The sequence below is a fragment of the Varroa jacobsoni genome, unplaced genomic scaffold (assembly GCF_002532875.2).
Source record: "Varroa jacobsoni isolate VJ856 unplaced genomic scaffold, vjacob_1.0 scaffold_1437, whole genome shotgun sequence".
Classification (NCBI taxonomy): domain Eukaryota; kingdom Metazoa; phylum Arthropoda; class Arachnida; order Mesostigmata; family Varroidae; genus Varroa; species Varroa jacobsoni.
The window spans coordinates 161,815-188,729 of record NW_019214339.1 but is presented as its reverse complement, the minus strand read 5'-3'; the positions used below and the strand labels follow the sequence as shown (position 1 = coordinate 188,729).

The window sequence follows — 26,915 nt, the reverse complement described above, 5'->3', positions numbered from 1 at the left end:
GTTTGCTTTGCTTGCTGGTGAAAGAGGGAAGAGCTACTTTTTTGCGAGGTGCGAGTAGGCGTTTGTGTGCTTGGTGTCGTCTCCATTGTTTTACTAACTGGCCGCCATTTTCACTTCTTTGCATTAAAACCGAACAGGCATGGATGCGCTTCCTCTTTGTTCCAGGTTTTTCCTATGAGGACGTTCCGTCTTCTCCAATTGGGCACGTCAATTTGTCGACACCCGTAGACCCCGCAGTAGCTACAGCTCTGTTTTTTCTTCTCTCATCCTTGTTCATCATTTTTAGGTCATCATCGTGAAGATGGCCTGGTGTTTTCTTGGCGGGGAAGACGATGATGGCGTCAGCGGCGACACCAGCGGCCGCAGCTATAGCGCCAGTACATGCATTCTAGCGTTAACTTTCGCGCGTCAAGAGTGAACGAATGCGGAGTGAACAATTTCTTCTTTAGCAGCAAACGTGAAATAAAAGCTGCAGTAGCAGCGCTGTGGGATGACGAGGAGGTCTTCATTTCGAAAGGCGGAACAAAGCACGAGACAGCTAGAAAAGGAACGGCATGAGAATGAAAAACACTAGGCCTGACATGGCATCGCAGCGTAGCCCGATGTTTTGTCGGACTGGAACCGTTCGAAGCTCTGGGTAGTTTCAGGCTTTCATCATTTGGCAGACAACGTAGTAGGACAAGAGAGGGGTCACCATAAGGTTGGCATAAAGTTGATGTTAGAGTGAAGAAAACCTCACGGCGTACAAAAATATCTAAAAGTGAGTAAATCGAGTACCAGACGCCTTCTTTGTCTGCTACCCAACCGATACTTTTTCATTAACCCTGCCACTCCCAACTCCTTCCGTGCAAAGAGTCGATAATCTTTTTTCTTCCGCGTCATTCACTCAGCGTTGACATTGCTTGAAGGCCAGGCTTCGCTTTGTGTCTCATACATACTTACTCTATAACGGTCATGCAATTTCATGGCGCTGACACGCTATATCCCTCTATATATATATATATATATAAACGGGCGTTCAATAAAGTATATATATACTCTGTTGTACATGCACATACGTCCAGCCTTTGTTGGAAAATAGGTGATTTTCATACTAACAATTATTTTGCGAAAATTTTTCGTTTTATAACATTTAGCGACCATAGTTGTGAGCTTATTGATACGCGGAATAGATTAAAACAACTCACGATTGTGTGAGATAATGTATCAAAATGACTTCATATAGGTAGCATACTTCATTAACTGTAAGGTCGATGTACGGAGGTTGAAGTGTCTCCAAGTGGGCCTTAGCAAAGCCGTACGCCGACGAAATATACACGAAAATAAAATTGCATCACCGCTATTAGCCGTGAAGCTATTTAACCATCTAAAGCAACGAACTAAGGTAAAGTGTACGCTTCCTAACAGAAAGATTAGATAGAACCTTCGAAGGACAAAGAGAAAATGGGTATCTTTCTAATTCACTTTTCCACAATGCACCAGGATGACTCATTTTAGATATCTATTAATCTTTTGTCTTATCCAGTTCTAATTAAAAACCAGGATGAGAAAAGACCCAACAGTCGCTGCAAGAGGGTCAATACACACATGCTTATTAGGGGCAGGCTATACTAAAATGCATAGAGTATGCTCCTAATATTCAATTCACACTAACTACGGATATTTTCGATCAATATGATCGAAATGCTGTTATGAAAGCGTATAAAAATCCTGACCATTTTGCTCAAATATTTAGATGTTTTAAAGCTATCACTAAGTTTCAAAAGCTGAAAAAAAAATACGTTAATAAAACTGGAAAAATTTTTGTACTTGGAGAATTACTTCAAACCTTGATAGAGCTCTTGTTATACATCATTTTTGTGTAAGAAGCATTATGGGCAAACAATTGAGGTAAACTAAGAACACGCGGTATATATACATATAATATATATATATATATATATAGATGCATATGTGATTGCATTTCAATAACTGTCACCTGCATATATTTCTACTTATTAATAACTACCAATCGGTTTATCTCGCTCCTCTGACTCAATAGTATGCTCATCTACCAAAACTGCAAGCTTAGCGTTTTCTTATTGCAAATTTTATCAATATTTTACCGTAGGACTAAACATGTTCGCTCTGGACCTTCATCGATAGCCGTTGGTGCTGTAACTATGAAATGGATTTCATATGAAACTGTCAACGAGACAATACAGAGTGATGCTCTTGACAAGCACTTTTACAAACGCCAGCTTTCCATTTTTGTAAGGTTGCAATGGCACCGGCCAGTTGACAACGAAGCTTCTGGATTGATATCTCGCTGTCAGCAAGGATTCAGAAGTGATGTGAGTCTATATTTATAACCTACCAAGGGGTTACGTTTACTCAAGATCAGTATAGGTCGACTTATCTTCTTTTGATGCACTCAAATTGGTTTCTATCATTTCATAGGCAATAAGAAATTACAAGGCAGTGAAAAAACGAGCTTCCAAATGACAAATAATTCGGCAATATCCCTGTTACCTAGTGCTCTGAACACTGTCTAAATCCTATTTATTTTATGTCAGCTTATTCTCTTGGATCGATTTGCTTTTTACTGGCAGTGCTTGTAGTTCTTGCAGTCTTACCGTTCATCAAAGTGGCTGTCTGATCAGCTTTTATATAAATGATGGGTTGAATCTTAATATGCGCCATGCATCTCAGAATGCCATCTTTTCTACCATTCCAGCCTGTGGCTTTCAATCTCGTCCATGTCTTTGCTCAGCAGCGGGCAGCTGACGAAGAACGGTGTGGCTATCTCAGAGCGCTCTAAAACCACCGTCGTTGTTCAACCGTCTCGACTGCCACAGGAAGTACTGCGACGCACTTAGAGTTAAACTCTCTCTCTCTCTCTCTCTCTCTCCCTCCCTATCTCGAATGTAGCGCAGACAAACCGCGGCCGAAGGGACCGATGACAAAGCAATCCTCGGGAGAAACTAACTGCGACGGACTGTTTTTGAAGTCTGTCTCGTATCTTTCTCTCTTGTTTGAATTTCGCCCATCTTCTGCTCAATATAACCCCATTCTTCCGAAATCCCCTTCCAAAAGCCTGAACTTTCTCCTCGCCTTGTTCACCGAACATTACTTTCTGCACACTTTCTCTATCATACTGGGTAAAGAGACGCCCATGATGCACGCGGTAGGACCCGATACCAGTGTCAGCGTAAAGAGGACTTTTAGAGGGATATTCGTCCTAAAAACTCAGGGCGAAAGAGGGACATACAAAGGGATAGTTGAATTGGCGGATGAAAAGAACCGAAACGTACACAATGAGGGACAGAAGGCTAAGTCAGGATGGAATCTACTAGCAACGCCTCAACCGTCAAGGAATAGGCCGTCGCTGTCGTAGCCTGGGCCTATTACTCTGGCTCCTATGGGGCTCCCTCCAACAGTGCTGTATAGTGGACATTTCCCGCGCCTTTCTATTTGGTTCTCTGTCTGCAACGGTTGGGCCGAGGTTCGAGTAGGCAGATTTCAGGGGAATCGACAGAGGCGGTTCTGGAGCAAACGAATCTAAGCGCAATGCAGCTTCTGCTGCGTTCGACACAATCACCACTACTGGTACCCAGCACTTGCTGCTACTGCAGATATCCGATGTCAAAACCAGTTCAGGGGTTGCAGCCGCTCCCCAGCATGCTGGACTAATGAAACTGCTCATGCGGCTCACAAAAACCAGCCGTAGACAGCCATAGCGGAAGCTTGCATAGGAGGCGTCGGCGCTTTTCGATAGCGCGAAGTCCACGTCTCCTATTTGTCTAACCCTCTCCTACACTTCCAACAACGAAGCAGCATAGGGCGTTGAATACAGTAATTTTCATTTGGCGAAAGCTTTCGCCCTTAGAATAGTCTTCCATAAGAATTGTTGTCCTTAATCTCTCTCTCTCTCTCTCTCTCTCTCTCTCTCTCTCTTTCTCCCGAGATCTGAATAAACGTTGGCCTTGGCAACAATGGTTCTAATGATATCTGTTGTTGTTGTTGTTGTCAAGGGTGTTGCATTTTCTTAGTCCGTCTTTTTTCCGCAGAAACTTTGGATGCCAATAATGTTGCACAAAACTTCGCTGAGACGAAAAGATGCTATTCAAAGCGCAACGAGGCATGTCCCGCCCAACGTTACGACCGTCGCTGCGAAGAACAAACGTTGGTGTTTACCAAGGCAGGCAGCTAGCGGGTCTCAGCAGCCTAGGGCACATAGATACGCCAATGCTGCCGACACCTCGCGAAGCCGGCAGAGGTGCAGCTTGTTCCCTGTCCTGTTGTTTGGAAACGGGACTGAAGTCTGGTAGAATAGACGCTCTATATCCTGTTTTCTACGCTTTGCGCCTGGCAACAGGGCGGAACTCTGGTAGCGCAGACGCCCTATACCCTGCCCATACACTTTGTCCTCTGTGCTGTCTTCCGAAAAACAACAAAAAGATAACATTGAGCCGATCTTCGCTCCCGCACTTTTTTGCTACACTACCTTTGCTATGGTCGCGCAGACCGTCCTTTACACATTGTGCTGAGCGACGCGCGACTGAGTCTACGTATCTGGCTTATGCTGGCGGACGCGCTGTCGTTTGCCCGCCTGTAGTGTGCATGAATAGGTCAATATAAGACAGAAACTTTAAACCACGGTCTTTCTTCCACATATTCTTCCCGTATTCTCGACACCACCCCCTATCAGGCCACCGCCGTCTAGAAGAAAATGCTCTCCAGTAGCCGTCCGATTTTGCTACTACTGTTCATGCTTATTCCCGTTGAGTAGATGCGCTGGGACGACTTAAAGGATAAGCCGGAACAGAGGTCTTCAGAAAAAATATGCGGGGATTCTGCGTTTGCATTGTAGGAAGACTTGCAAACTTTTTGTCTAATAAGAGTATACATTCGAACCCATAGACCTATATTGGGTATCTAAAATGGAACGTTGTCATGTGAAAGCTTTAAAGTACTAACTTGTGTTTTTGTGAGCTTGCGCTATACGGTGGTACAGTCGTCTGTGTGTGCCATGCGCTATAGTAGCGTTCGTATTTGTTTGCACTAATAGCTTGTATACTTATATATGGATGCTACTAATGGACTATCCCCCGGACTACACCCAGACGATAGAAGATCGTACTTGAACCAATGAGGCCCTTGAATAACTTGATTTTAGCTCATTGTTCCTACGATTTTTCCATTTGTAGTAGCAATCGGTCAAACCGATAGATATGACGAACGTAAGTTTGATTGTGTCTCTAACCGAAGCTTCTGGATCTGTTTCCACTGCGCCACAGGCAGCTAGATTTTAGTGGGTGTACAGACGCTGAGAGGTTTCTGGTTGGATAAATAAATATAGAAATTAATGGGCAAAGCGCAATATAACCAAATGGATGAAAGTTATCAGTCGGGCATAATTAAAGTGCTTCTACCTTATTACGTCTGTTCACACTGTTTCTCAGGCAAATTTTCTTCAAAAGACCCAACTCTGTGGTAATGAAAACCGACGTATTAAAATAGAAAGCGGTCACGATGAAACTGGGTCCTGAAACTATAACCTAATTTGCTCGTTCTTCCGTGTTCTTTTCCACCTGAAAGTGCACGTGTCCAGCAATTTTTTGTTTATGTGTGCCGCGTCTAACGTGTTGTCTAGGAAGGAAATAAAGGGTTAGGGTAACTCCTTAGATTTTTTATTTAATTGGATACAATAATTTTCGCAGGACACACATGATCGGCTATTAAAAAAAAAATACGTATATATCGTTTAATTTAAACCATAATATTTACCTACTGAAGAGCCTACTAGGCGCAAAACCAGGATTGTAAATTTGGCCACTGTTAATTATGATTTTCCCGTGTGAGGAAATGTGAAATATTATACACACAGGACGGCGCCGTTGCTGCTAGTCGCGCTACCATCGATATCGATGCGATAGTAACTAGATTAATCTTTTGCTTCTCTCTATCTAATCGATCCTTCATCCTTTATCTCCACTACTACCGAGAGAGCCCGATCGGCCTCCTTTTCGTCAACCAGCATCGTCCACCAGCCGATCAACGATCAGCAGTCACGTTCATGCTTTCGTCAGCAAACAGCTGTTCCTTTTCGGTTTCAACGTTTGACGATGTCGCCAAGTTAGTACTATCAAGAAGAGAAGGAATGAGGAACCGTTTCTTCAGGTATCAGCAACGCCATTTACAAGCTCAGTGGGGTTCGTTCGTTCTGGGGGTACGAGATTGGCAGAGGAAATACACAGGCAGGTTGTGTCGCTCAGAACCCGTTTGCTGTGATATATGAGATGAAGTAATCAATTGACTAATTCGGTTAACGGCACCTATCGTCGACAGCACCAGAAAGGAAAGACTGAACTGCCAAAGGCTGTGACTGCTTACTTCGACTCATGCTACGATCAACATATTACCACACGCAGGAAACGGAAGGCGTTAAGCGAGGTGACCTGTGATAACAGCCCGATGATCTTAACAGACTGCTGGCTTCTTTAGCGTACTATCGTTTTTTACTTACGTAGGAATTTCTCTGTTTGGCCGAGCGTCAAGATGTTTAACACACATGAGGCGAAGATCGGGGCCTGGGTCCTTGCCAGACGTATATTCGCTAAATTGGTGTAGCCACATTTAGTTGCACATGAATGGACCTTTGCATGACGCGAATAGTTGGCGTATAATTTCATTAACCTGATACACACTTAATATTACTCAATCATATTTCATATCGCCGATACAGTCAAAAAGACTGAATCTGAATATTCGATAGCAACGTTCGTTCTAGTATATTAGCCAAAACCCGTTCTCCAGCTGTTCCGTAGCAGGACATTGGTCTGGGCGGGCTTTTAATTGCGCTAACAAAATGTTAATCTATGTTTCGCATAATTTACGGACGAGCTAAATTGCCACAACCAACCAGCGTCGCATAAGTGTTCATCAAAGCAGACGATCTGGGGTATTTTGCGTTCATAAGGTCAACTAATTTTCCTGTCTCAAGGACCAGAACAATTGAACTGAATAATATTGTAGAACAATGAAAGAAGAAATATAGGACCAACCGAGTTTGATGTTTGTGTTGCAACCAGAATTTATAACCATGTAAAATTGTATCTAGTTTATCTGTACTTCCAGTTACCTTATTGCTATGGAAATAAAGGAATGCTGGCTTGATTTAACATTTGTCTAATAAAATAGTTCATTTCAACCCATTTGTGCTTCATTGCCTAAGCTATGGGCCTAAAAAAGGAAATCTTTTCTGCCAAATAATTCCAAGCCATTTATGGCAGTACCGCCCTTCGTAGTAGCATGTTTTTATTTCCCGATGCGTCCTAGGTGTATAAACAAAGTTAATTGACCTTTTTCTGCAGGTCTTCATCGCACTAATACTGACAGAGTGACGCACTTGTTACAGGAAGATTTTCTCAGACAGTCATATGACCAGGATTATATATTAGAAGTGGAAAATATTAGCCGTAGATCCGCAAATAAAGGGTCTTGATTCGAAATATGTATCAACAATTATCGATGCTTCAGCTTTTTGATGTTCGTAAGTTTCTAATTGATGCATGTTATTGCAATACTGATACGAAAGTTTCATCTGTTTTCAGCACAGAAATAGAACGATAAAGTAATCTTAAAAAATATGTCATAGTTGAGATGTATTGGTATATTAGGTAGACCCGTTATTTTTATGGGTTATAGTGGACAATATGGACAATATTATAGTTTTCCCAGCCGTTACAGCTTCTAAGAGTAACCTGACTCAATGAAGTTTGTGTCAGGGTCATATTTGACTCCATTTAGTAATGGCATAATTATTCTACAATGGTCCAGCGCTAGCTAACGGATACTTCGCTTCAACGTTGCCTGATACACAGATGGCTCGTTTTGACTTCAGCTGTTTGTTTGTTTGTTTGTTTGTCTGCTGTTGTCAGTACCTGCCAGCATTGCTCTGAGCCGACGAACTTCTAACAGCGAAATACAAGAATGAAGATTGCTCGTCGATGAAGCTGCCAGGGATAGAGATGGAAAAACGTATTTTTAATATATCATTATTTCTGCGATGCCATTTTCCATCGTGTCGTCATCTAGAAGCGGATCGACTGGTTGGCTAATGCAGTGTTCTGGATTGAAGACCGGCATAAACTCTGTAAATTTTATGACAGCTTAAAATATTCAAGAACTTAAACTATAATTTAATAGAGATTCGAGGTCCCCTATATGTATACAAACTAAGCGACACCCGAGGTATTTCTGCCTTTCTTTGGAATTTTTGTTATGACTAAATTCTTCTTTGGTTACCAAAGAAGTCGACGTGCAAAAGTCATTTTCTTATATCGAGCCTTATGTGAAGGTATTTGCTGCGGTAGTAGGGGAAACTGGGCCTGCTGTGCCAGCGCGTCTCAGAAGCAACACCATCGGATTCTCATGATGCTGCATGCAGTTCACTGGTGTTTGTTTTCTAATAGTCGGGTTCGATAATAATTGTTTTCAGTGTTTGTCAAGCATAACTTGTGGGCATCCGATGCCCACGCACATGGAGGTTTAACGTTGTTATTTTGTGTCTTTGCCGTGAGGCGTTCAACAACCCCTTTTCCCTAACTACCGTCGTAGAATAAACTATACCTCCGATCTTCTATCCACTTGACATAACTGTTGAGAATCGGCGCCTGTCTGGATCCGACACTACTCATTGCAAGGGATCCCAGCCGCTCCACTGGCGGCGGCCTGCTGCTGGCAATGGTTGAATTACTGGTCAGTTACCAGGCTTCTGCCATGTTAGCGTCTTCCGGCAGCTTTTCCTCGTTCCACTTCTCCGGCAGTTGAACCGCCCAAATCAAGTGCAGTTGGTTGTGATCAGGAGTTCTTCGATTTTTCCATTGCCTACGGGGATTGGCTAATGCAAGACAACCGCCCCCTACTGTGCGCTTTTCTCCTACAATTCCCGTACTATGCGTTCGTTTTCGTCGTGTTAGTTCGCTGGTGCGCAGTTGGTTTGTTCCGACGTCCGAGACCCTACCAACAGCTTTGCCTGTAGCTTCAATAGTCTTGCTTAGCATTGTCTTGATTGGGGACGCGCTACGAGAACCGGATTATTATTTTGTCTTCGCTAAGGTACATTGTTGCTCATCACCGTAACTGCTTCACAGCATAGCCACGTACGACTATAGTAGCATTATTTTCTATAATATTTTTACCCATCTAAACACATATATGTGTACGCGTCATATAATAAAAACGCATAAAAATATGTGTACATACATTATGTACACATAGTGTATATATATATATATATATATATATATAGTGTCCTCCATATAAGTGTGCATAAAAAGAGTACAACTGGTTTACTGGGTAATAATATTTTTTACACATATTTCTAAAGAGAATATATTACACAACATAAACACGTTTCGGTTCGAATTGTAATTGGAAAAAATGTGCGCTGCGAAAAAAACAAGCACCTGTAGACTGTGAGATTTTTACACACAATCTCATATTGCTCAGTTGTTTTGATGTTTTCAGTTTTAAGCACGAGCGATTTGCCAGAGTTGTCATCAATCTGAAGCAGATGCTCAATCATTGGACCCCTACGGCGGATAGACAAAACAGGAAGACGATTCTCAGAACATAGGGGGCACTATAGTCTAACGTTCATGCAAACGTTCATCAGTTAGCCAAGAGAATCGTTGTTTGATGAAGCATTGTTCCTTGTTAACACCCTCTAGCCTGCACCTACCGCTACTACACAAAGCCCTTCCTTCACTCTCTCACAAAGCGCGATGTAGGGCAATTAGCTACACGCACGGACACATTCAATAGCCGGACGGCTTTCCCATCTGCCGGCTCGTTCGTTTCTGGCACCAATACCCACTGGCCACAAATATCTAACCCCCTGCATTTTGCTCCCTTTAGCGGTAGTGAACGGACCCTCTGGCACTAGGGGCTGTACTGTCATTGCTCCCTTTTGGTGATTTACGAATCATTTGGCTCCCGTCATAGAGCTTCCATTTCAACAATGACTTAGATATCGTCCACGACTACGACGCTCATAACGACGAAAGGACAGATCATTATCAACATAATCCTGTCGTGCCGAGTCACCGTGCAAACCCCCTTTTCTCCCCCTAGTGTTGTCAAGCATCGGCGGGCACAACTCACTTGCTCGGTTAGCTTATTGAGACTGGCTGGTTGTCTGGGCTATACGGAGCCGGGGCTTGAACGCAGCTAGTTCGGCTTTCAAAGTACGCAAGCCAGCTAGACAGCATTTCGTTCACCCAGGAAAGGATAAGTTCGGAAGAGTTCGAGTAGCCATGCAGTGCTAGTAGATATCTTTTGATCGACTCGTGACGGGTGGTGGTGAGTAAGGCACTAGAAAAGCAAGAAACAGGAAACGAAATGGATTTTGTTAACGATTCTCTTAAATTCCTCTAAGTTAAACTTGCCATCTCACATTAACTTCTCATAATCTTTGTCACCAACCTGACTCCCACCCTTCTTCGCTGTGCTTGTACAGCCTACGCTTGAAAACTGGATAATTCCTCTTAAACTTTGTGTCATTTAAGCTTTAACGGTCTTTCTTCCTTAGCATTAGCAATAGGTCCATTTTGTCGCTGTCTTATTCGCTACTCTCATCATAATCATCGTCATACATTAGAGACGCGCGGGGATATATCAGCAGTTTGTCGTCGTTGTCATTGATGAGCAACATATGTACGTATGTATAGACTATCATTCCTTTCATCCGAGCTACGTCATGCATTTACCTCGCCGCGCCGTAGAACTCAGTGTATGTTGAGTAGTGTCCAAGTTCAATGGGGGTGTGCGCGCTTGTCAATGAAACTGCTCCTTATTTTCCCCTTTTTCCCATCAACTCTTTCTCTGCGAACCACAAGCCGCTCGACAAAAAGCGACAAACCAACGAAAGCGGTTATCGAAAGCGATAAAGAGTACAAAGCCGGATCTATTCATCCAAATAGCGCTTGTAATCGGTTAGATTGTCGAATACAAGAAAGTCCAAAGGCTCCGCCTAAAACGAAAGCAAAGCTTGCACGCACAGGGATGGGATATGTGTGTCGTCGCACACTGTAGGGCTGGGGGTAAGGAAAGCATGGCTCTCGGGTTTGGCATTTGTCCCATCAGCTTGTTCGCTAACGCTTCTTCTCCCTCGTACTCTGACTTTGCTCAAAAATCAGCCGGAACGCCGTTGGCTGCGCTGATGTTCCTAGTGCTCACAGGACTACCCATTCTTCGTTCGTTTCGTGCGCTGCTTCTTGCAATAATCATGGATTGCGACTCACTCGCGCTGCCGCGACGGATGGCGCCGCCGTCAGTAGTAAAAAATAACTCAAATAAATGTCGAATATGTTGAGGGAGATCTGGAAAAGATTCGAGAAGTGCTCCGCCACCAGCGGTAACGGGAACAGCGAGCGGGCCAGCTGTGCGCTCGGGATAACAGCATACGCAGTTTGGCTTTTCACCGATCAGCGCGTGCCGCGGGCTTCGTCGCTGACTGAAAAGCAGCTGAAAGCTGTTGAAAGGATTGAGGCTGGAATTGGCAGAAGAGAAGGCGGCGTAAGCCAATGGAACAGGAGAGACGGCAAGACGGGTTGCAGAAAAAGAGCATTCTTCCTCTCAGCTGCTTTCTACATGTGAAAAGCAGTTAGAGGCCCAACGTTTCGAAAACCCGTCGGGTTGCTTGTGGTACGTTGATGGGTACTGCTTGATCCCTAGTAGACGCAGGACTGGCTGACGACGACGCGAAAATGGCGTTTATTTACGCCGTAGAAAACTCTTGGGGGCCTTGCTCAATTTATCCTTCACTATTATCTCCATCATTACGGCCAATAGCGACAGTAGTATTAGCTGCTAGAAAGAGAGCAGGAGAAAAGGATCCCGGTGGCCTTGCGTTAGTACTTGCCACCGCATTGCCATATTCAGTTGGGGTTGTGGCCCAGCACGGCGCCAACTCGTGTCCTTTCTTTTGCTCTTTCTCATCGTTTGCTTCTGCCCGCCTCTTCCTACTGGTCTGCGAAGCTCTCGTATATGTTCACTTAGAGAAAACCAGAACTGCTTGGCGTGCTGCCATCGCCAGCCGCCGTTACCCCAACATAATCCCGAGCAACCAGCCGGCCAGTCCGCCTGTCCGGACCTCAGCGTTGCTGACGTCTGAGGATCAGGATAGCCCGAAACGGGTTTGTGAGATATCAACAGGGGGGAATATAAGCTCTGTCTAGCGGCTAGATTTGCATAGGTTAGCCTGCTGCCAACCGACTGAGTTGAGAGGGGGATAAACAGAAGACACGGAGCGAGTTCTTGCCATGCCTCGCGGCTGGATGTATGTGCGCGTTAGAGTTGCCTTTGAGCTTCGTTTGCACGCGGGTTGCTCCCGAATCCGAACTAGTTACTGCGTCCTGTGGCAGGCTGCCTCGCTACTTTTGCTTGAAAAATGAGCCTGTTTCTGAAAGCGGCAGCAGGAGCAACAGAGAGCGGCAGGAGACTACGTCCTCCGATACTAAGCTGGACCGTCTGCGCTTGCCGATCTTTTATGGTAAATAATCTCTTTCCTCAATAACATAATCATCATGTTACCTAAAAATAGTATTAGGTCTTTGCATGGACAAGGGCAAGTTCTGAAACTTTCAGGAGAACCACATCCCACACCATGTGCGACCACAACTGACTTCCATTGTAACCTTAACATAGGTTAGTTGACAACTTCGGCTTTTTCTCGGCTGTTTCCGACATCAGTCAGCGTTAAACAATGCTCCAAGCTTAAAAATACAATTTAGGCATAAAACATTACTAATCACTGAATTGTAACGATCTTGTTTTTTACCTGTGGCTGGCGGATATTCACATTTGAACAGAAAGAAGTCTATTTTTCAATTGCCTTTTATATTAATATGATTTGACGAGTCGCGTGAAACAAATCTGTAGTTATCTACCAGGAGAAGCATAAAGAATGATAAAAGAAGAAGCTTTATAACTTAATTTATAATTTAAGATAGGGGAGGTTTGTACCTATATGTACTTAAGCTATCAATGAAGACAATCGATTCCATGGGAAACAAAAAAAAATGTACCCCTATATTTGTTAGACACGCTTTTCTTGTGCTTAATTTGACTTAATGCAATCGATGCCTTTTTGAAAAAATAGAAATTTAAAATACATGTGCCGCTGGCCCAAACTGGGCCAAAACTGACCAATTGATTTTATTCTTACTTATAAAAAAGACGATGCTTTTTAATTATTCATTTTCAAGTTAGACAGGTCAAAATATATAATTAAACACCATAAATGTACATGTTCTGCTGCACAGTGTGAAGGTGGCTTCTGAATCGTCCCGGTACTGGCACATCCACAAGTAGTATCTTCCATAGGGTGAGTTGTAACCTGGACATATTTGTTTCCTTCCATTTTTCTATAGAATTAGCATCGACAGTATCCAATTTTATTTGTGCTTGAAATTCAACGTTTTATATAGACCTATTTCGACACGGCTCAAGTAGCTTCCCGGGTAGTCAGGTAATATTGCTTAATAGAACGATCCTTATAAAATGCAGCTTGTTTTTGAAAATACAGATTTGGGACAACCGGCCGACTCAATTTTTTATCATTGAAAAAAATTTTATTAAATGCTCAATTTTTAATTGCAAATTAAAAGCTGTCCCATGTAGCTCCAGGATTTTGGAATATGATCGAAAAGAAAGTTCAGTAACGCGATCTGTCTCATGTAAATCTGAAGATCTAACAAACTTCATAGTAATGAAATATGAAATCAACGTTGTTGTGCTAGACAAAAAAACAACGGTTCCATGTCGAAAAATTATTTATTGCGTCAGAAAGCAGCTTTTTGCTACTCGGACGTGTGTCAAATCAACGCTAGAAACACTAGATACGTATTTTTAAATCCAGGCAGCGTTTTCCGTACGTCGAAAAACAGGAGTCGAATCGTCCCTAAGAGCAGGAGGTCTAAGTTACAACTTTGCTGTACATAATCTGTATTAGAATGAACCACTGGAGCACGTAGTGTGTTCCTACGCTCGCTATACATCGCCGCCGTCGCTTTCGGCAAGGTGCACGCCACCGCTATCTTATTCGTCTAGTTTATGACGAAAATTTCTGCATTGCAAGACATAAATGTAAATGACTTCAGCTTTATTATGTGGAATGCTAGTTACTTTGATTGACTTATAGCTTACTGTAAGAAATCATTTCTAAATATTTTGTTAAACTAATGCTACTATTTCTCTTTCAGCTGGCTTCGGTTATCGCGAACTATACATTAGGTTTCAGCGTCCAAGGTGGAAGTTCTTCGCTATTTTAAAATGATTCATTTAAAAGTTAGCGAAGCTGATGTAATTGTGTGTACTTTCAGGAGTCGTGTTCTGTATCTCTATTTACAAGCTAAGCTGGGGCTGTGACGAAACGAATTGCAATGAACAATACAGCGTGTGCTTGTTCTTCCTTTCTTATTTTCCCTTGGCGGTGCATAAGCTCTCAACACTAACTCTCGATCTCCCCAAGGAAAAAACAGTGTGTCTCTATAATCCACTTGTCTAGAGTTCTTATTTTCGGCTGAGCGTTGTCTGGGCCAGCATCCAGCTCTCCCGCTCACTTTTTCTGCTTGCAGCTTACCACTGTCCATTGCTAGAAGCCCTGAACAGCTGCCGTGTGGTGCACTCAGTCGTCCCTCGTTACCTTCCTTTAGTGAAGAGCATTTCCAGAGAAAGACGAAAAGAGCCTCAGGATCTAATCGCACCAGGCGGAACGAGGTTTCCGCTAGTGCTGTTTCTGTGACGGGAGCGGCTACAGTCACGGTGAAGGCGATAGCGGTGCTTCTCTTGGCCGATCAAGCCGCTACTAGCTTTAGTGCGGAGCGCTTCTAGAGCGCTACGAGCAGTGACAGGAACCTCCGTTCCCCAAGGACTATGTCATATTTAAGAGGATTTCAACTTCTATATCCATCCCCAGAGAAGGGGAAAGACCGCTGGTCAGTTTCGATTCAGAACTAGCTCTGCGGGATCCTTGCGTTTCGGAGGCAGCTGACGGCAAGTGGCAGCAGCACCTCTCCCCTCGCTAAGTTCGTGCGTCGATTAGGGACTGGCCGATCAGGCAAAGCAGATAGGCCGAAGCGATGGCCTTCAAAGAAGCGCTGCCGATAATTAACGAGGGGTCTATATTTTTCCTCGCTCTAATTTTTTTCCCTTGCTCTAGAATACCTGAAAACTAGAGCCTGGATGCCGCAGTTCGGATAGAGCAGTTCTCTAGGTAGGGCCGGATCGAATCGCTCTATAGCTGTCGGAACCGGCGGCTGTTTTTCAGTTCTCCTGGAGCTTCCCACCTTTATCTTCTCGTGTTTACTAGTTAATGCATTCTTTACGAGACGAAACACCAAATGATTTGCCCCATATGACAAACCAGATTGACAAAAAAGTACATCTTGACGACACAGAAACTAGAAGGATGGTTATTAATAGCTGAAAGCAGAAAAGAAGAAAAAGATAAAGTAAATCGAAATCGGATTGTTTACTCTGCAACCAATATATACTAGTCGTACGTTAGGATATACGTAACTAATCATTAATCAAGCATCTTCTTTAATATTGTAATTTCACTCAACGAGCAGAGTTACGAAAGACGAGCTTCGACGCCGGCTTGTTAAAGCTTCGAGCACGATAAGCCAGTACAAATATTCACGGTCAATTTTGGCATCTACACAGTGATATGGACGAGAAGAAAACTAATCAACAATTGTTGGTTTGTATATGGCGAGCCTGGTTAGATATTGTTAGCAACACCTCGTTTTTTTCTCGAACCCATGAGTTTTTGAAGTAAATAAAATAATCTACGAAATATGTATATTCTTAAACATGTAGCACTAACGTATCATCTAATAACACCCTAAAGTAAACGTTTTTGAAAACGTTATACCTTTCCAAAGGTCTTTCAGTCTGTCCTTGGTCTTTTAAGCTCGAATATCAACGCTACAAATCTCACGTTTCGTTAATAGCAGTGAAGCTGGTAGACCTCTCCAACGTTATATTGACTGATGAAGATAAATCTGGCTTGAATAAATGGTAATATAAGTTTTATATTAGTCACGAGCGCGCCCTAAAAAGAATAAAGATTTCATGATTAGTCACTGGATAGTTTGAGGGCAAGTCAGCATCATTAGAAAAGCAGACTCTTATAAAAAAAATATATCGGATTATACTATATGGTAAGGTGGTTATAAAGTGGATGCAATTATATAGCTTGAGTGAACAAATTGCTCTTCATATGAATGTTGGCTGTTCTTTCGTACGACGGACTAAGCAAGCGCCGAAGGATTCTGCTAACAATAGACAGCGATACAATCACTGGGTGTTTAAAGTACTCATTATGCAACACGTGGTTGCGGAAGAAAAAAGCAGCACGTAAAAAATAGAAGCATTTAAATATACCAGCTCGGACCTACTTGTGTACAAGGAAGGAACCCAGATAGACACTAATGCCAGCATTAATATACGTAATTCTATCTATCCGGCTATCTATCCGGCTAATCGACAGTGCTATGCAAATAAAACAAAAAGAAGGATGAGGCGTACATCTGGTAAAGGTAGCCTTTTTATTCAACTGCCTAGCATCACTCCTAACCTTAGCCTCTTCAGTCCCGACTACTTTCGATCCCTCTTCAATCTCCATTCAAAAGGTTGGAGTTAAATTAGGTTCTGTTTGCATTCAATGCGTTCATCTGCTTATTGTATGAGAGGCCACGGCCACCCCGTTTTGTCGGACTTACCAGCTAGAGTTCGGAGGGACCCTGGGACCAAAGGGAGTCACCAGAGAAATTGGAGCTGCGGTGGATGCCTCTAACACTGTCGACTCCGCCTGCACATCTGCAATGCCGCTGTACCAAGCTAACTCTGGAAAGCAGCTACTATATCCTTTTCGTTCCTGTTCCCCCAGCCAGCTAATAGTTGCTCGTGAGGACTGCACTGTTTAACGTTAATTTATTCGAACCTGCCTTCTGCCTCGGCAACTGCCTCCCTTACTGCACTGCCTGTCGTCCTTAAATTGATTAATCCACTTGCAATGACATGCCCCTTGCTGTTTTCATTTTGCCCTATCCCTCACCGTCTTTTACTCGCAGGTATTTCACCTTATCTTCCACCTTTAAATTCGCCTGCTAGCTCTCGCCTTCAGCCCTTTCCTTCATCTTTTGTTCAATATTCGTTAACCAGATACCGAGACAAACAAAAATAGTCCAGTAACAAGTTTGGTATCTTGCGATTAGTACTTGTAGATAGCGTAACGACAAAGACAATTGCGCCGTTCATGTTTCGCTTTGATAGCGTTAAATAGTTCAGCCAAATTTTGGCGAGCTGCGAGGGCCACACCGCTTGTTTAGGACGCGTCATTGTTAGGAATCAAATGAGCCTTTCTTCATTCCATACACGTTTTTTTTCTTAGCTTTTAGCGATAAACATGGAGGGAGCGTTGAAATCACACAGATGACAAAACGTACCGCCTCTATCGAAGCCTGGTTAGTACTGCACCTTCAAAACGTAACGTGCTCGTGACTAGAGTTAGCCGGCGTAGGCTTTAGAACCGATCAGCAAGGCGATAGCTGCCGTAGGTTTTGCTTAACCGCACATGCGCCACTGCGTCTGTGTCCGCTTCCACTGACAAGTTCGTTGTTATTGATTTCACGCGATCTTTGAAAAACTCTCTGTACACACACACTATAATATAGTCTGTCAGTGGACTCATATGCCGGATCCCAAGTGCATTGGCACGTTCCTGTCACCTAGCTTGCTTAAAAATCTTTCCAAGAGTTTTAAAAATGAACGAACGGTCGAACGCAGCTCTAGACTCATATCACTTCCGTTGCCACCGTTTGCTTCTGTTTGGGCTTCGCGAAGATATAGAAATTGCAAACATTTTCGAGTTAGCGGAGCCCTCTCGCTTCTAGCCTACTCTGAACCAATCAAACCGATTTCGCGTATTTTCATGGTACATCACTTAGAGTTGTCTTTGTTGTGCAGCCTATTCCTTGATGGACGAGTCCTTTTCGGCCTTCTTACGTGTAGCTAGTGCTAACGCTGGCACCGCTTCGTAGTCGCATTGAAGTGATCGAAACCTTCACCGATCTCGTTTTGCGTGATTATCATTCCCTGGCTAGGCGACCGACGGTCGTTATTTCTGAACCCTCACCGGATCGCAAGCTCCGGCCTCATACACACGAAAGTTTGCCACAAGACTACAAAAAGCCCGGATGCCCCATTTTTTTGCTTGCAACGGAAAAGAAATTGCGTTTGCTCGTGCTATCGCCGATCACCGGGATGTCATATTTAATACCACACTACGTGCGTCCTCTATTAGATGGTAAGTAGCTGGCAAGTAAATCCACTCTTGTATTCGTATTTAGAAATAAGTGAAAAAAGATCTGAATTTAGATGTGCTGCAACTGCGCAAAAGTGCATGTAGGCGGATTTATTTAATATTAGAGCTATGTTAAATGGGTATCGAGAACCCTATCTATTGTGAACTGTTTGTTTTCCCACTCTTATCTGTTGAACGTGCGGGACAAGTAATGTTTCCCATTTGTTGAATTTGACACAATTTTTCCTTCCCGAAGCTTAGTTACCATGCTCTGCGTTGTAACTATGTATTTATGTCGTAGTCGTAGCCTCAAGTTGGGCTTAAAAAATATCACCTTCCTAATCAGAAAAAAGAGCTTCGGATATTCACCCGATGGAAACTGGACGGAGACCCCGTCAAATTGTTATTGAGTGTAACAGTATCATCATGAGTGTCTCACTGCAGTTTTTCGGGTACATAAACGTGATTGAACTCTTGTCTAACTATTAGGTGGGGTAGTAGTCTGGAGTTTCGGTAAAATGGCAATAATATGGTTTGACCTCCTTTGCTCTCAACTTCGCCTAAGTTCGTTAGATTATTTCGTTGCAGGTCAATCGATTCTTTCGGGTTTAGAGGATCAGCCCTGAGCGGGTTGGTGCAGGCGGAGATGGATTCGAGGCACTAAATAGGCCGAATATTGGTCGTCTTTTTAAGCAGCGCATTTTCTTAGTTGCCAAGTCTCGCCCGGGGGCTGCGGGGTCTGTATATTACCCTATTCTTTTAACTCAATTGCCCAATCCACTACCTGCCAACGACAGACGTTCTGTTTGTGACCCCCTCCCCAAATTCTCCCGGCATGACCTATAGCCCCACCCTGCGGGGTATCGATACTTATTGGCTTTTGTTGCTGACATCTGATATTAGTCCCTAACTCCTGTTCGTTAGCATCGAAGCCTCAGCAGGGTACCCAAAGACATAACCGTAAAGGCAGGCCCACAGACGCACGCACTTTTGTGAGCTAGCTGGCTGGCTGGTCGACATGCGGGGAGCAAAAAATCGCCGTGCTAACGGGTTTGAGTAATATTGTGTCGTTCCTGTATGCTGTACAGCCGCTACTATTGCAGCTTACCGCCTGGTAGCGCCGCGTCACATCATATAGCACTCTTTTACATCTTGCCGACATAAGGCAAAGTGACAAGGCGGCCACTGTCTTCTTATTCTTCCATTGCGACTGCTGTGGAACTTCGTTGGATCAACGATGAAACAGGAAGAACTCTCGGATGGCCAGCTAGCTGGCGCCAGGCTCGTCAGCCCGCCACTCCAGTGAGTCTCGAAATCACCGCCGATGGACCAACACCGAAGCACAACAACAAAAACGACACAATGCTGAGTGAGACGTTCTCCCGTTCGATGCCCCTTTTTCTCTTCTTATCCCTCCCGTGCCTTCCTTCTTTGCCCTAACCTCAACGTCAGCTGCTCCGTCGTGGCCGCTGACGATGACGGCGATTCTGCTTGATGCTCATGAAGACTAGTTATTCGATGAAAGACTGCTAAAACTCCAATCAACGCAAGAGGCGCCATCCGAGTCAGCCGGCTAGTGCACGCTCAAACACAGCATGCAATCTCAAGATTCGATGCTCCTTTACCTCCTGTCGCCGCTGCACTGTGCTTAGTGTGCAACCTACGTCTTTGCTGCTGAGAACACTGACAGTGCTGATGCAGTTTCCTGTGTACGCGCACATATCGCTAATAATTACACTGGCGCCGATTCAGCCCCATAACCATCTTCTTTTTTCCGTGTGCCCTTCTTCGTTTGACGTAGAATGTTGATACTTAGCATGAGAAATTAGCGCATTTCGGCAGGTAGACCGGGTATCAGGCGGCATTCAGGCTTAGGGAGAAGCGAGAAAAAGCAAGGCAGGCCAGCGGACCAATGAGTGGTAGAAAACGAAAAAAAGCCCGAAAAGGAGTGGTAAAGAGATACAAAGGGGAAGCAGCACCACGAATCGACATCAGAGGTTAGCAACGAGTGATGCGCCGACAGTGGCAGGGTCAGCATTAGTATTTGACCCTCTTGGGACCCGTTGGATCATTCGCGTTAGAATGAGGAAATCTTAAAGGCGAGGATATCAAGAAGGATAGAGAGGGGCCCTAGGGAAGCCAACAAGAGAAAACATGGGAAAAGCACGAAGTAGGAGAAGCGCAGGTAGAGGCTGTGAAGGGAATCGGATGTACAATCTCTGGATTCTTGCAGTTCCTGCAACGGACTGACTGGCCAGCCAACAAGCACACCGACGGTCATCAAACAAGCTCTAAGAAGTATGAGAAAGTTAGGGAGTGCCTAGCTATTCAATGCCGTCTGACCAATAACCGCACTACCGCAACTGCTGCTAGCCAAAGAACCAAGCAGTTTTATCCAGGCCACAGGACCTGGCTTGTGAACCGCTGGGCCCAGCACTGTAGAACTTCGCCACAGCAGAGTACTCAAAAGCAAAGCTAAGCCGTCGCAATGCGAATCAGATGGGTCAAGTAGCACGAATACTGTGTGGGTGAGTAACAGGATAGCATCTTATCGCTCTATACTGCGTGTGGAGTGCGATGTCGAGGAGTTAGCTACACTGAGAAATAACAAGGTCTGCTCGTTATAGAAGAAGAATATGCTATATTTCTCCTATAGCTCCCTGTGGGTAAAGTATGGTATAAAGAAATCTAAGATGATTGCCCTATTTGGATTACTACTGCTTGGGGATGGGTGGGCGTGACCATAGCTCTTCGCTGCCGCGGCCGTACCCGTTGTGAACGTAGTAAAAAGTAAGGGAAGAGCTAGCATTGCAAAGCAAGTACAACAGCTTTTTATAGTTAGGAACGGGCATGTAGCGTACGACTCACATAATAGAGTCCGGAGTAGATAACTTAAACTGAAATATCGCAGGTTCGTAGTAACAGCGGTAGAATTATCACGTTAGGCAGCAGCAGTTTCATCTATAAAATATAGCTGATAACAGTTTTGTGGTTCACTGTCTACTTAGTGCTGGCTGGAAACCTGAAAACAGGTCTCTCGTATTGTATCGCATAACTCTATTGGGACTTTTATAAAGCCTACTTATTTTTTGTCGATAGGCTGTTAGTGTTTTAATAAAACAGACTAAGAAAAACCCAATTATTTAAACGAAAAACAATTACTCTTGACTGGGCATGTCTGATGGACGCATCTTGTCGTTAGCACCATGCGCACTTAGATTCTATTTGATACAAAACCTAATCTATAACCGGGTCGAGTATAACTCGTGATAGAATCATTTGTGATAGCTTCAGCTGAAGAAACATTTTTGCTGAAAAATACATGCATATGTAATGTGTATTATATATGTGATGCCCGTGTGAGTTGATAGATCTAGCTAGTAGATATATAAAAAAAAAATGGGGTGTTGACACAAAGGATGCTTCACCTGTCACATGCTTGTCTATCTAGACCCGCCTTTGAGATGACCCCAAGAAGCAAAATGTATTGCGTAATAATATCTAATTGGCACATTGTCGAAACATAAAAGTTAGCTGTACAAAAATCGTCTCTCACACCATCTTGAAAATGTCCGCGCACAACATCGGTCTACGATCGTTATTTATTTAAATAATATTTATCTTTAGACATATATATGCATGTTGTTTACGTGTTGATGACTTCTTTCCAGTAAACCTCAAATAGCCTGCTGATATTTCAAGAGGATTTGTTTGTCTGATACATTATAAAAGTTTTCGAATTATACAGTTTCATAGTCGATTAGACACTTCTTACGTCACAAAACGATACCCTTCAGCAAACTGAAGTATTCCAGTTGTTTAGTCAAGTAACACAACTGCTAAACCCGCTACTAGAACTTTCCATTAAAAGTTATACTTCAGAGACAAACTTCGTTGACAAGAAATTCCACAAATGATTGATAAATACGGGAAATTTGTTGACGAACCAGTGAATCTTCCCTTTTCCATAAAAAAAAATTCGAAATTTTATGCTAAATTCCGCTAAAGGGTGACGAATATGGTTTCTGTAGTATACTCGTAAATACCAATAGATAAGTCGATGATCAAATAGGAGCTCGAAAATTGACTTCACCGTGTAACAGTGCTTGAATTAGAGGTGTCGTCTCGCCCAAAGTTCTTTCTTGGTCATCGGCAAGTAAATGAACTGGAATCGCTATCTTTACGGGAACACGATCGTTGTCATCCAGACACATATCACACTGCCCCTGACGGAAATTTCTCGATGCTGCTGACCTCGTTCCGAATACTTCTTTCCATAAGTGAGCACCCTGCTGACTCAACCCGGTGGCAAGGCTATCAAGTCGTTTGTGCACTCGAAGTGCACAAACGACTTACAGGACCGAACGGTCTATTCCGCCGCTTGGTTAATTTCATTACATCTGTGGTATATATTGATGCACGTCATGTTGAGTGAGCTAATTTCATGTCATTTTATAGGACGTCCTACGGGCAGCCGTTCCAACTTGTAGCTAGCTCTATACATAAGGGGGGAATGAGTCAAGAGAAACTGAAAACTTTTGGACTCTTCTTTTCAGCCAATTTAACGCTGATCATCACATCAAAGTGTTGCAAGTTATTATAGGTACATCGTACGATGTCGCACTATTGAACTTATTGGTAGAAAGCGCCCGATTTCGACTGAGCAAAACGGTTAGCTAGCTAGGAGCTGAGTAGAAACTTCACGCGAGTTCGCCCTGGCTTCCACAATATTCTATAGAGGGCATGACTTAGTGCCGTTGGAAGCGCATGCTACATACAGCGCCGCCATTGGCTGATACGTGCTTTTACATAGGCGAACAGTATAAGATAGAAAACAAAGGAAGAAAAACGCAAAGGGCAGAAGAGATAGCAATTCGAGGAGCTTGCTACTTCCATGGGGACGACATTCCGCCCGTAGTTGGCCTTATCGCGTCGCAGGCTATCGGTAACTTGCACAAGAAGGGCAGACGCCACAATGGGTCAAAATCTAGCTGGTTATTCGTCGTTGGTGGTAATTTTTTTTTGGATGCATTGCCACATCATGGTCGATACGATATCGCTCGAGTTGTCTTGCTATATGTATAGAGCAGTAGTAGAGGATCCCGAGGAGAACATGAAGACAGGCCTAGTCCAGCCACTGCTCATTTTTCCTACAGATTTTTTCTCAGCCGACGTTATCTCTTAAGGAGTAACTAACAACCGACAGACAGGAAACCAGGCGGTAAACCTAGTACTGATTGTGTTTCAAAAATTTATAGGATGATTCATGCTGCCACGGCAACTCTCGCAGTTACTACTGGTTCTTCACAGTTTGCCTCTGCCGCTGCTCAGATGCTGAGGGCCCCCTAAAGTTCGCTATCGACTGCCCTGCTGCCAGACCGCCTGGACGCGTACGTACTACCCGCTTTGGCCGGTCGGCGGTAAAGCGGGTTAGTGTTCCTGTAGCGCATGGGTGTTTCGACATGTCTAGTGTTCAATAATTTATCCGACTACATGCTCGGCAAATTCGTCTTAGCAAGCAGCCTTTGTGCTTTCTAAGTAGTAGACGAGAATGAGACATACAAACGTCGCAAAGGACAAAGGGCAAAAGCTTGAGGAATCTTGAATAAAATGAAAAAAATCTTTATATGTATGTGCTCGTTAAATTCTTCTGTTAGTATTATTCTGCAGTTATTGTAACATGCGTGTTATAGAATCGGGTCAGAATTAACTGAATGGTAAAATTTCGATCAGACCTGGTCGGTAAATGGGTTTTTGAGAATTTGGTATTGAGAATTGTTAAAACAATCTCAGATTGTAGATGCATATGAACGAATTTAGTGGCCCGAAGCCCATATAAATCTTTTACTAAAGTGAACATATATTGAATAAACATACATGTTCCGTGAGTAAATAATAATATACTTACATATGATTAACTTATGGCAACGTCAGTTCTATTCCACTCACATTCTAGTCGTAGTAATATAAAATAAACAATAAAAAAGAGTTTATTGACTACCCAACAAATTAAAAATTAGTTGTGATATCATCATTCTGCATAAGCTGGGAGAACCAGACTACAAGTAATAATTATCAAAAAAAAAAATTAAAAAATAGTTAATTATATATCTAGAAAGATAACTATAAGGTTACGGTCATACAAATAATTTTTTTTATATTTGTGCCAAGCGTGCACCTCTTTGGTAAACTATTTTTATTATTATTTTTTTAATTTTATTTTATATATATATATATATATATGTTTTTATTAAATTATAAAGTTACCAGTTAGTTATAAGAAAGCATATAGTATAAATCCCTTCAACAAAGCCTTGATGTGTTACACAGCAGTACATGTTATTCCTGTTGAATAATTTCCGAGTTTGAATAAGTCGAATAATGGCCAAATTCTGTCTAGCACTCCCTATAGTGACACCTATCGCGAAAATACAAACGTTGAGGCACTGTTTCCAAGCGCGTTAAGTAGGTGATACTGAGTAAGTCGCAGTTCTATTTGATCTCGTATAAGTTTCATGTTTTTTTTAAGAAACAGTATAGTCATATCCATGGATTGATTTACTCGGAGGACTAGTTGCACGATTATACAACCAGCCATATGAGTTTTATATAAGCTTCAATCTCTGATACTGCATGTAAATTCAGTACGACATGCTTATAAAGTAATGGGAAGAAGCTGTATTATGATCTATAAACCGAATAATCACATTTTGTGTTACAACTACCAGTTAACTGATGCCTTTTTACATTATTGTTGTCGGATTTTTGAAAGATGACCATACAAAGATTGCTGAAGTTTCAGCAATCGCTGGCGGTTTAGTGACGTACTCTGGTCATTGTTGCCTGCAAAAATGTTAGCTGTTTGCAACCGTTGCCGGAGGCCTCTAGAGATAGACTAATCTAAGAATTTCTCTATTGAAGATGCTCCTATCTTTGCTGAATGGTAAAGCGATGTATTTTGTCTGATTTGTATATTTGACTTGAAGACCTCAACGAGGGAAAGGTCGATATTATTAGCAGCTATCCTGGTCGCCCCCCGATTCAGATGTGCTTCTCCACGATTGCCAAAGATAATATATGTACCGACAAATTTCTGACTCCTGCCACTCCCTGATTCGGTTTGACGCATTAAATACAATCTGTATTTTAAGGACATCTATGTTCTTTTTTGCTATGTACAGATAGGTGTTTAAGGAGCCTTCAGTATAATACATCAACTGGAGCACTTGGAGGCTGAGAACTCGAATGAGGTTACCATTTTTTCTTGCCCGGAAAAGGATCGTTGGACTTATCGAAGCTGTAAAACGCAGTAACTAATGCACATGAAAGTAATCGAATTCAGTGAATTGGCAATACAGGATTAGCTTGTGTGCTTAAAAGCAAGATGCAACCATACTCCTCTCGAGGTGCTCGGTCCATCTTCCACAAAACCACTTTCCAATACATCTTGCCGGAGCTCCCCTGGAAGGAAGTACACCGCTTTCATCTTATTTTATCTCTATTGTTATCATATGAGCCATGAGTTGCAAGACCGCTGATGATCTTGAAAACCAGTGAATTTATCCATTACGCTAGTTTATGATAGTTTGCAAAAGCCAGGGAATACTCACTAGGTGGCGCTCAAACAAATACGCAACCCAGTCGACGGATAGGCGCTTTGACAGGTACGAGTTGAAATATAGCCGATGCCTATTGGCTACGATATCAATTCTTAGCTACGATAATGGTGCCCGGCCGGTAAGATTCTTATCTGCGTGTACGACTGGACTAGTTACTAGTTCTTGTGCAGTAATTACATATGCTCGCCGGTTTCAACAAATATATGCGTACTACTCGAGAAGTTCAAGGCCAATGTTTATAAAGACTCTTGAAAATCCTCTCTGAGTACAGCTAATAGTAATTTTTCCTAGTGTATTGCCGTTACTCTCATTTCAGAGCGCGTTAACATTTGGCCAACTGAAAAATCGTAGAGGTCGTATCGTATCGTATTGTTGGTGGATATGGGGTAAATGCAATATTGTGTTGCAACCGATTTCTCGCGCACAAATAATATTTTTACGCGAAACTTGCAAGGTTTATTTATATCATGGATATATTACTTAAATTATGCTTGGTCGTAACAACGCAGTTAAATATAATCGTCTCTTCGTTTGTAAGTAGCATTATTTGTGTTCAATAAAGACGTTTCCTATTCGGTTACCAAAAAGCAAAAAATAATGGTTTCTTTTTTTTGTTGTTCGAAATAAATAAAAAGGCTTCGAGATTTATACGTTTTTTTTTTTCGGTGTTGTGGACAGTCATCGGAAAAACGCCCGTCTTTATGCCACTTTTCCTCACTGTCAGATGCAGTAACTTATTAAAAATACATCAGTTAAATTGAAGTTGTAATCCCTGACTATACTATAATTTTTCGCCGAACACAAACTAGTTGAACATGCGAAAGGCCGAAATTATAGAGCTCTATCGAGAGTTATAATAGATTCACTTCAATAGTCCAATATGTGAATTTCATTATTTAGTGGATAATTATTTGGGAAACACGTCACCTAAGGCACGT

The 26,915-nt window shown here is 42.8% G+C and overlaps 2 long non-coding RNA genes across 2 annotated transcripts; one reads left to right on the top strand and one right to left on the bottom strand.

Annotated features, from left to right (window-relative positions):
• Positions 1 to 13,157: 13,157 nt before the first annotated feature.
• On the bottom strand, positions 13,158 to 17,066 carry LOC111270057 (uncharacterized). Its single transcript, XR_002686113.2, has 3 exons — positions 16,776 to 17,066; positions 15,926 to 16,105; positions 13,158 to 15,471 (listed from the first exon to the last, which is right to left on the bottom strand). It is a non-coding gene; the product is annotated as an uncharacterized LOC111270057 (long non-coding RNA).
• A 626-nt stretch (positions 17,067 to 17,692) lies between these two features.
• On the top strand, positions 17,693 to 21,516 carry LOC111270056 (uncharacterized). The gene is made up of 2 exons (XR_002686112.2): positions 17,693 to 18,361; positions 18,947 to 21,516. It is a non-coding gene; the product is annotated as an uncharacterized LOC111270056 (long non-coding RNA).
• Positions 21,517 to 26,915: the final 5,399 nt, after the last annotated feature.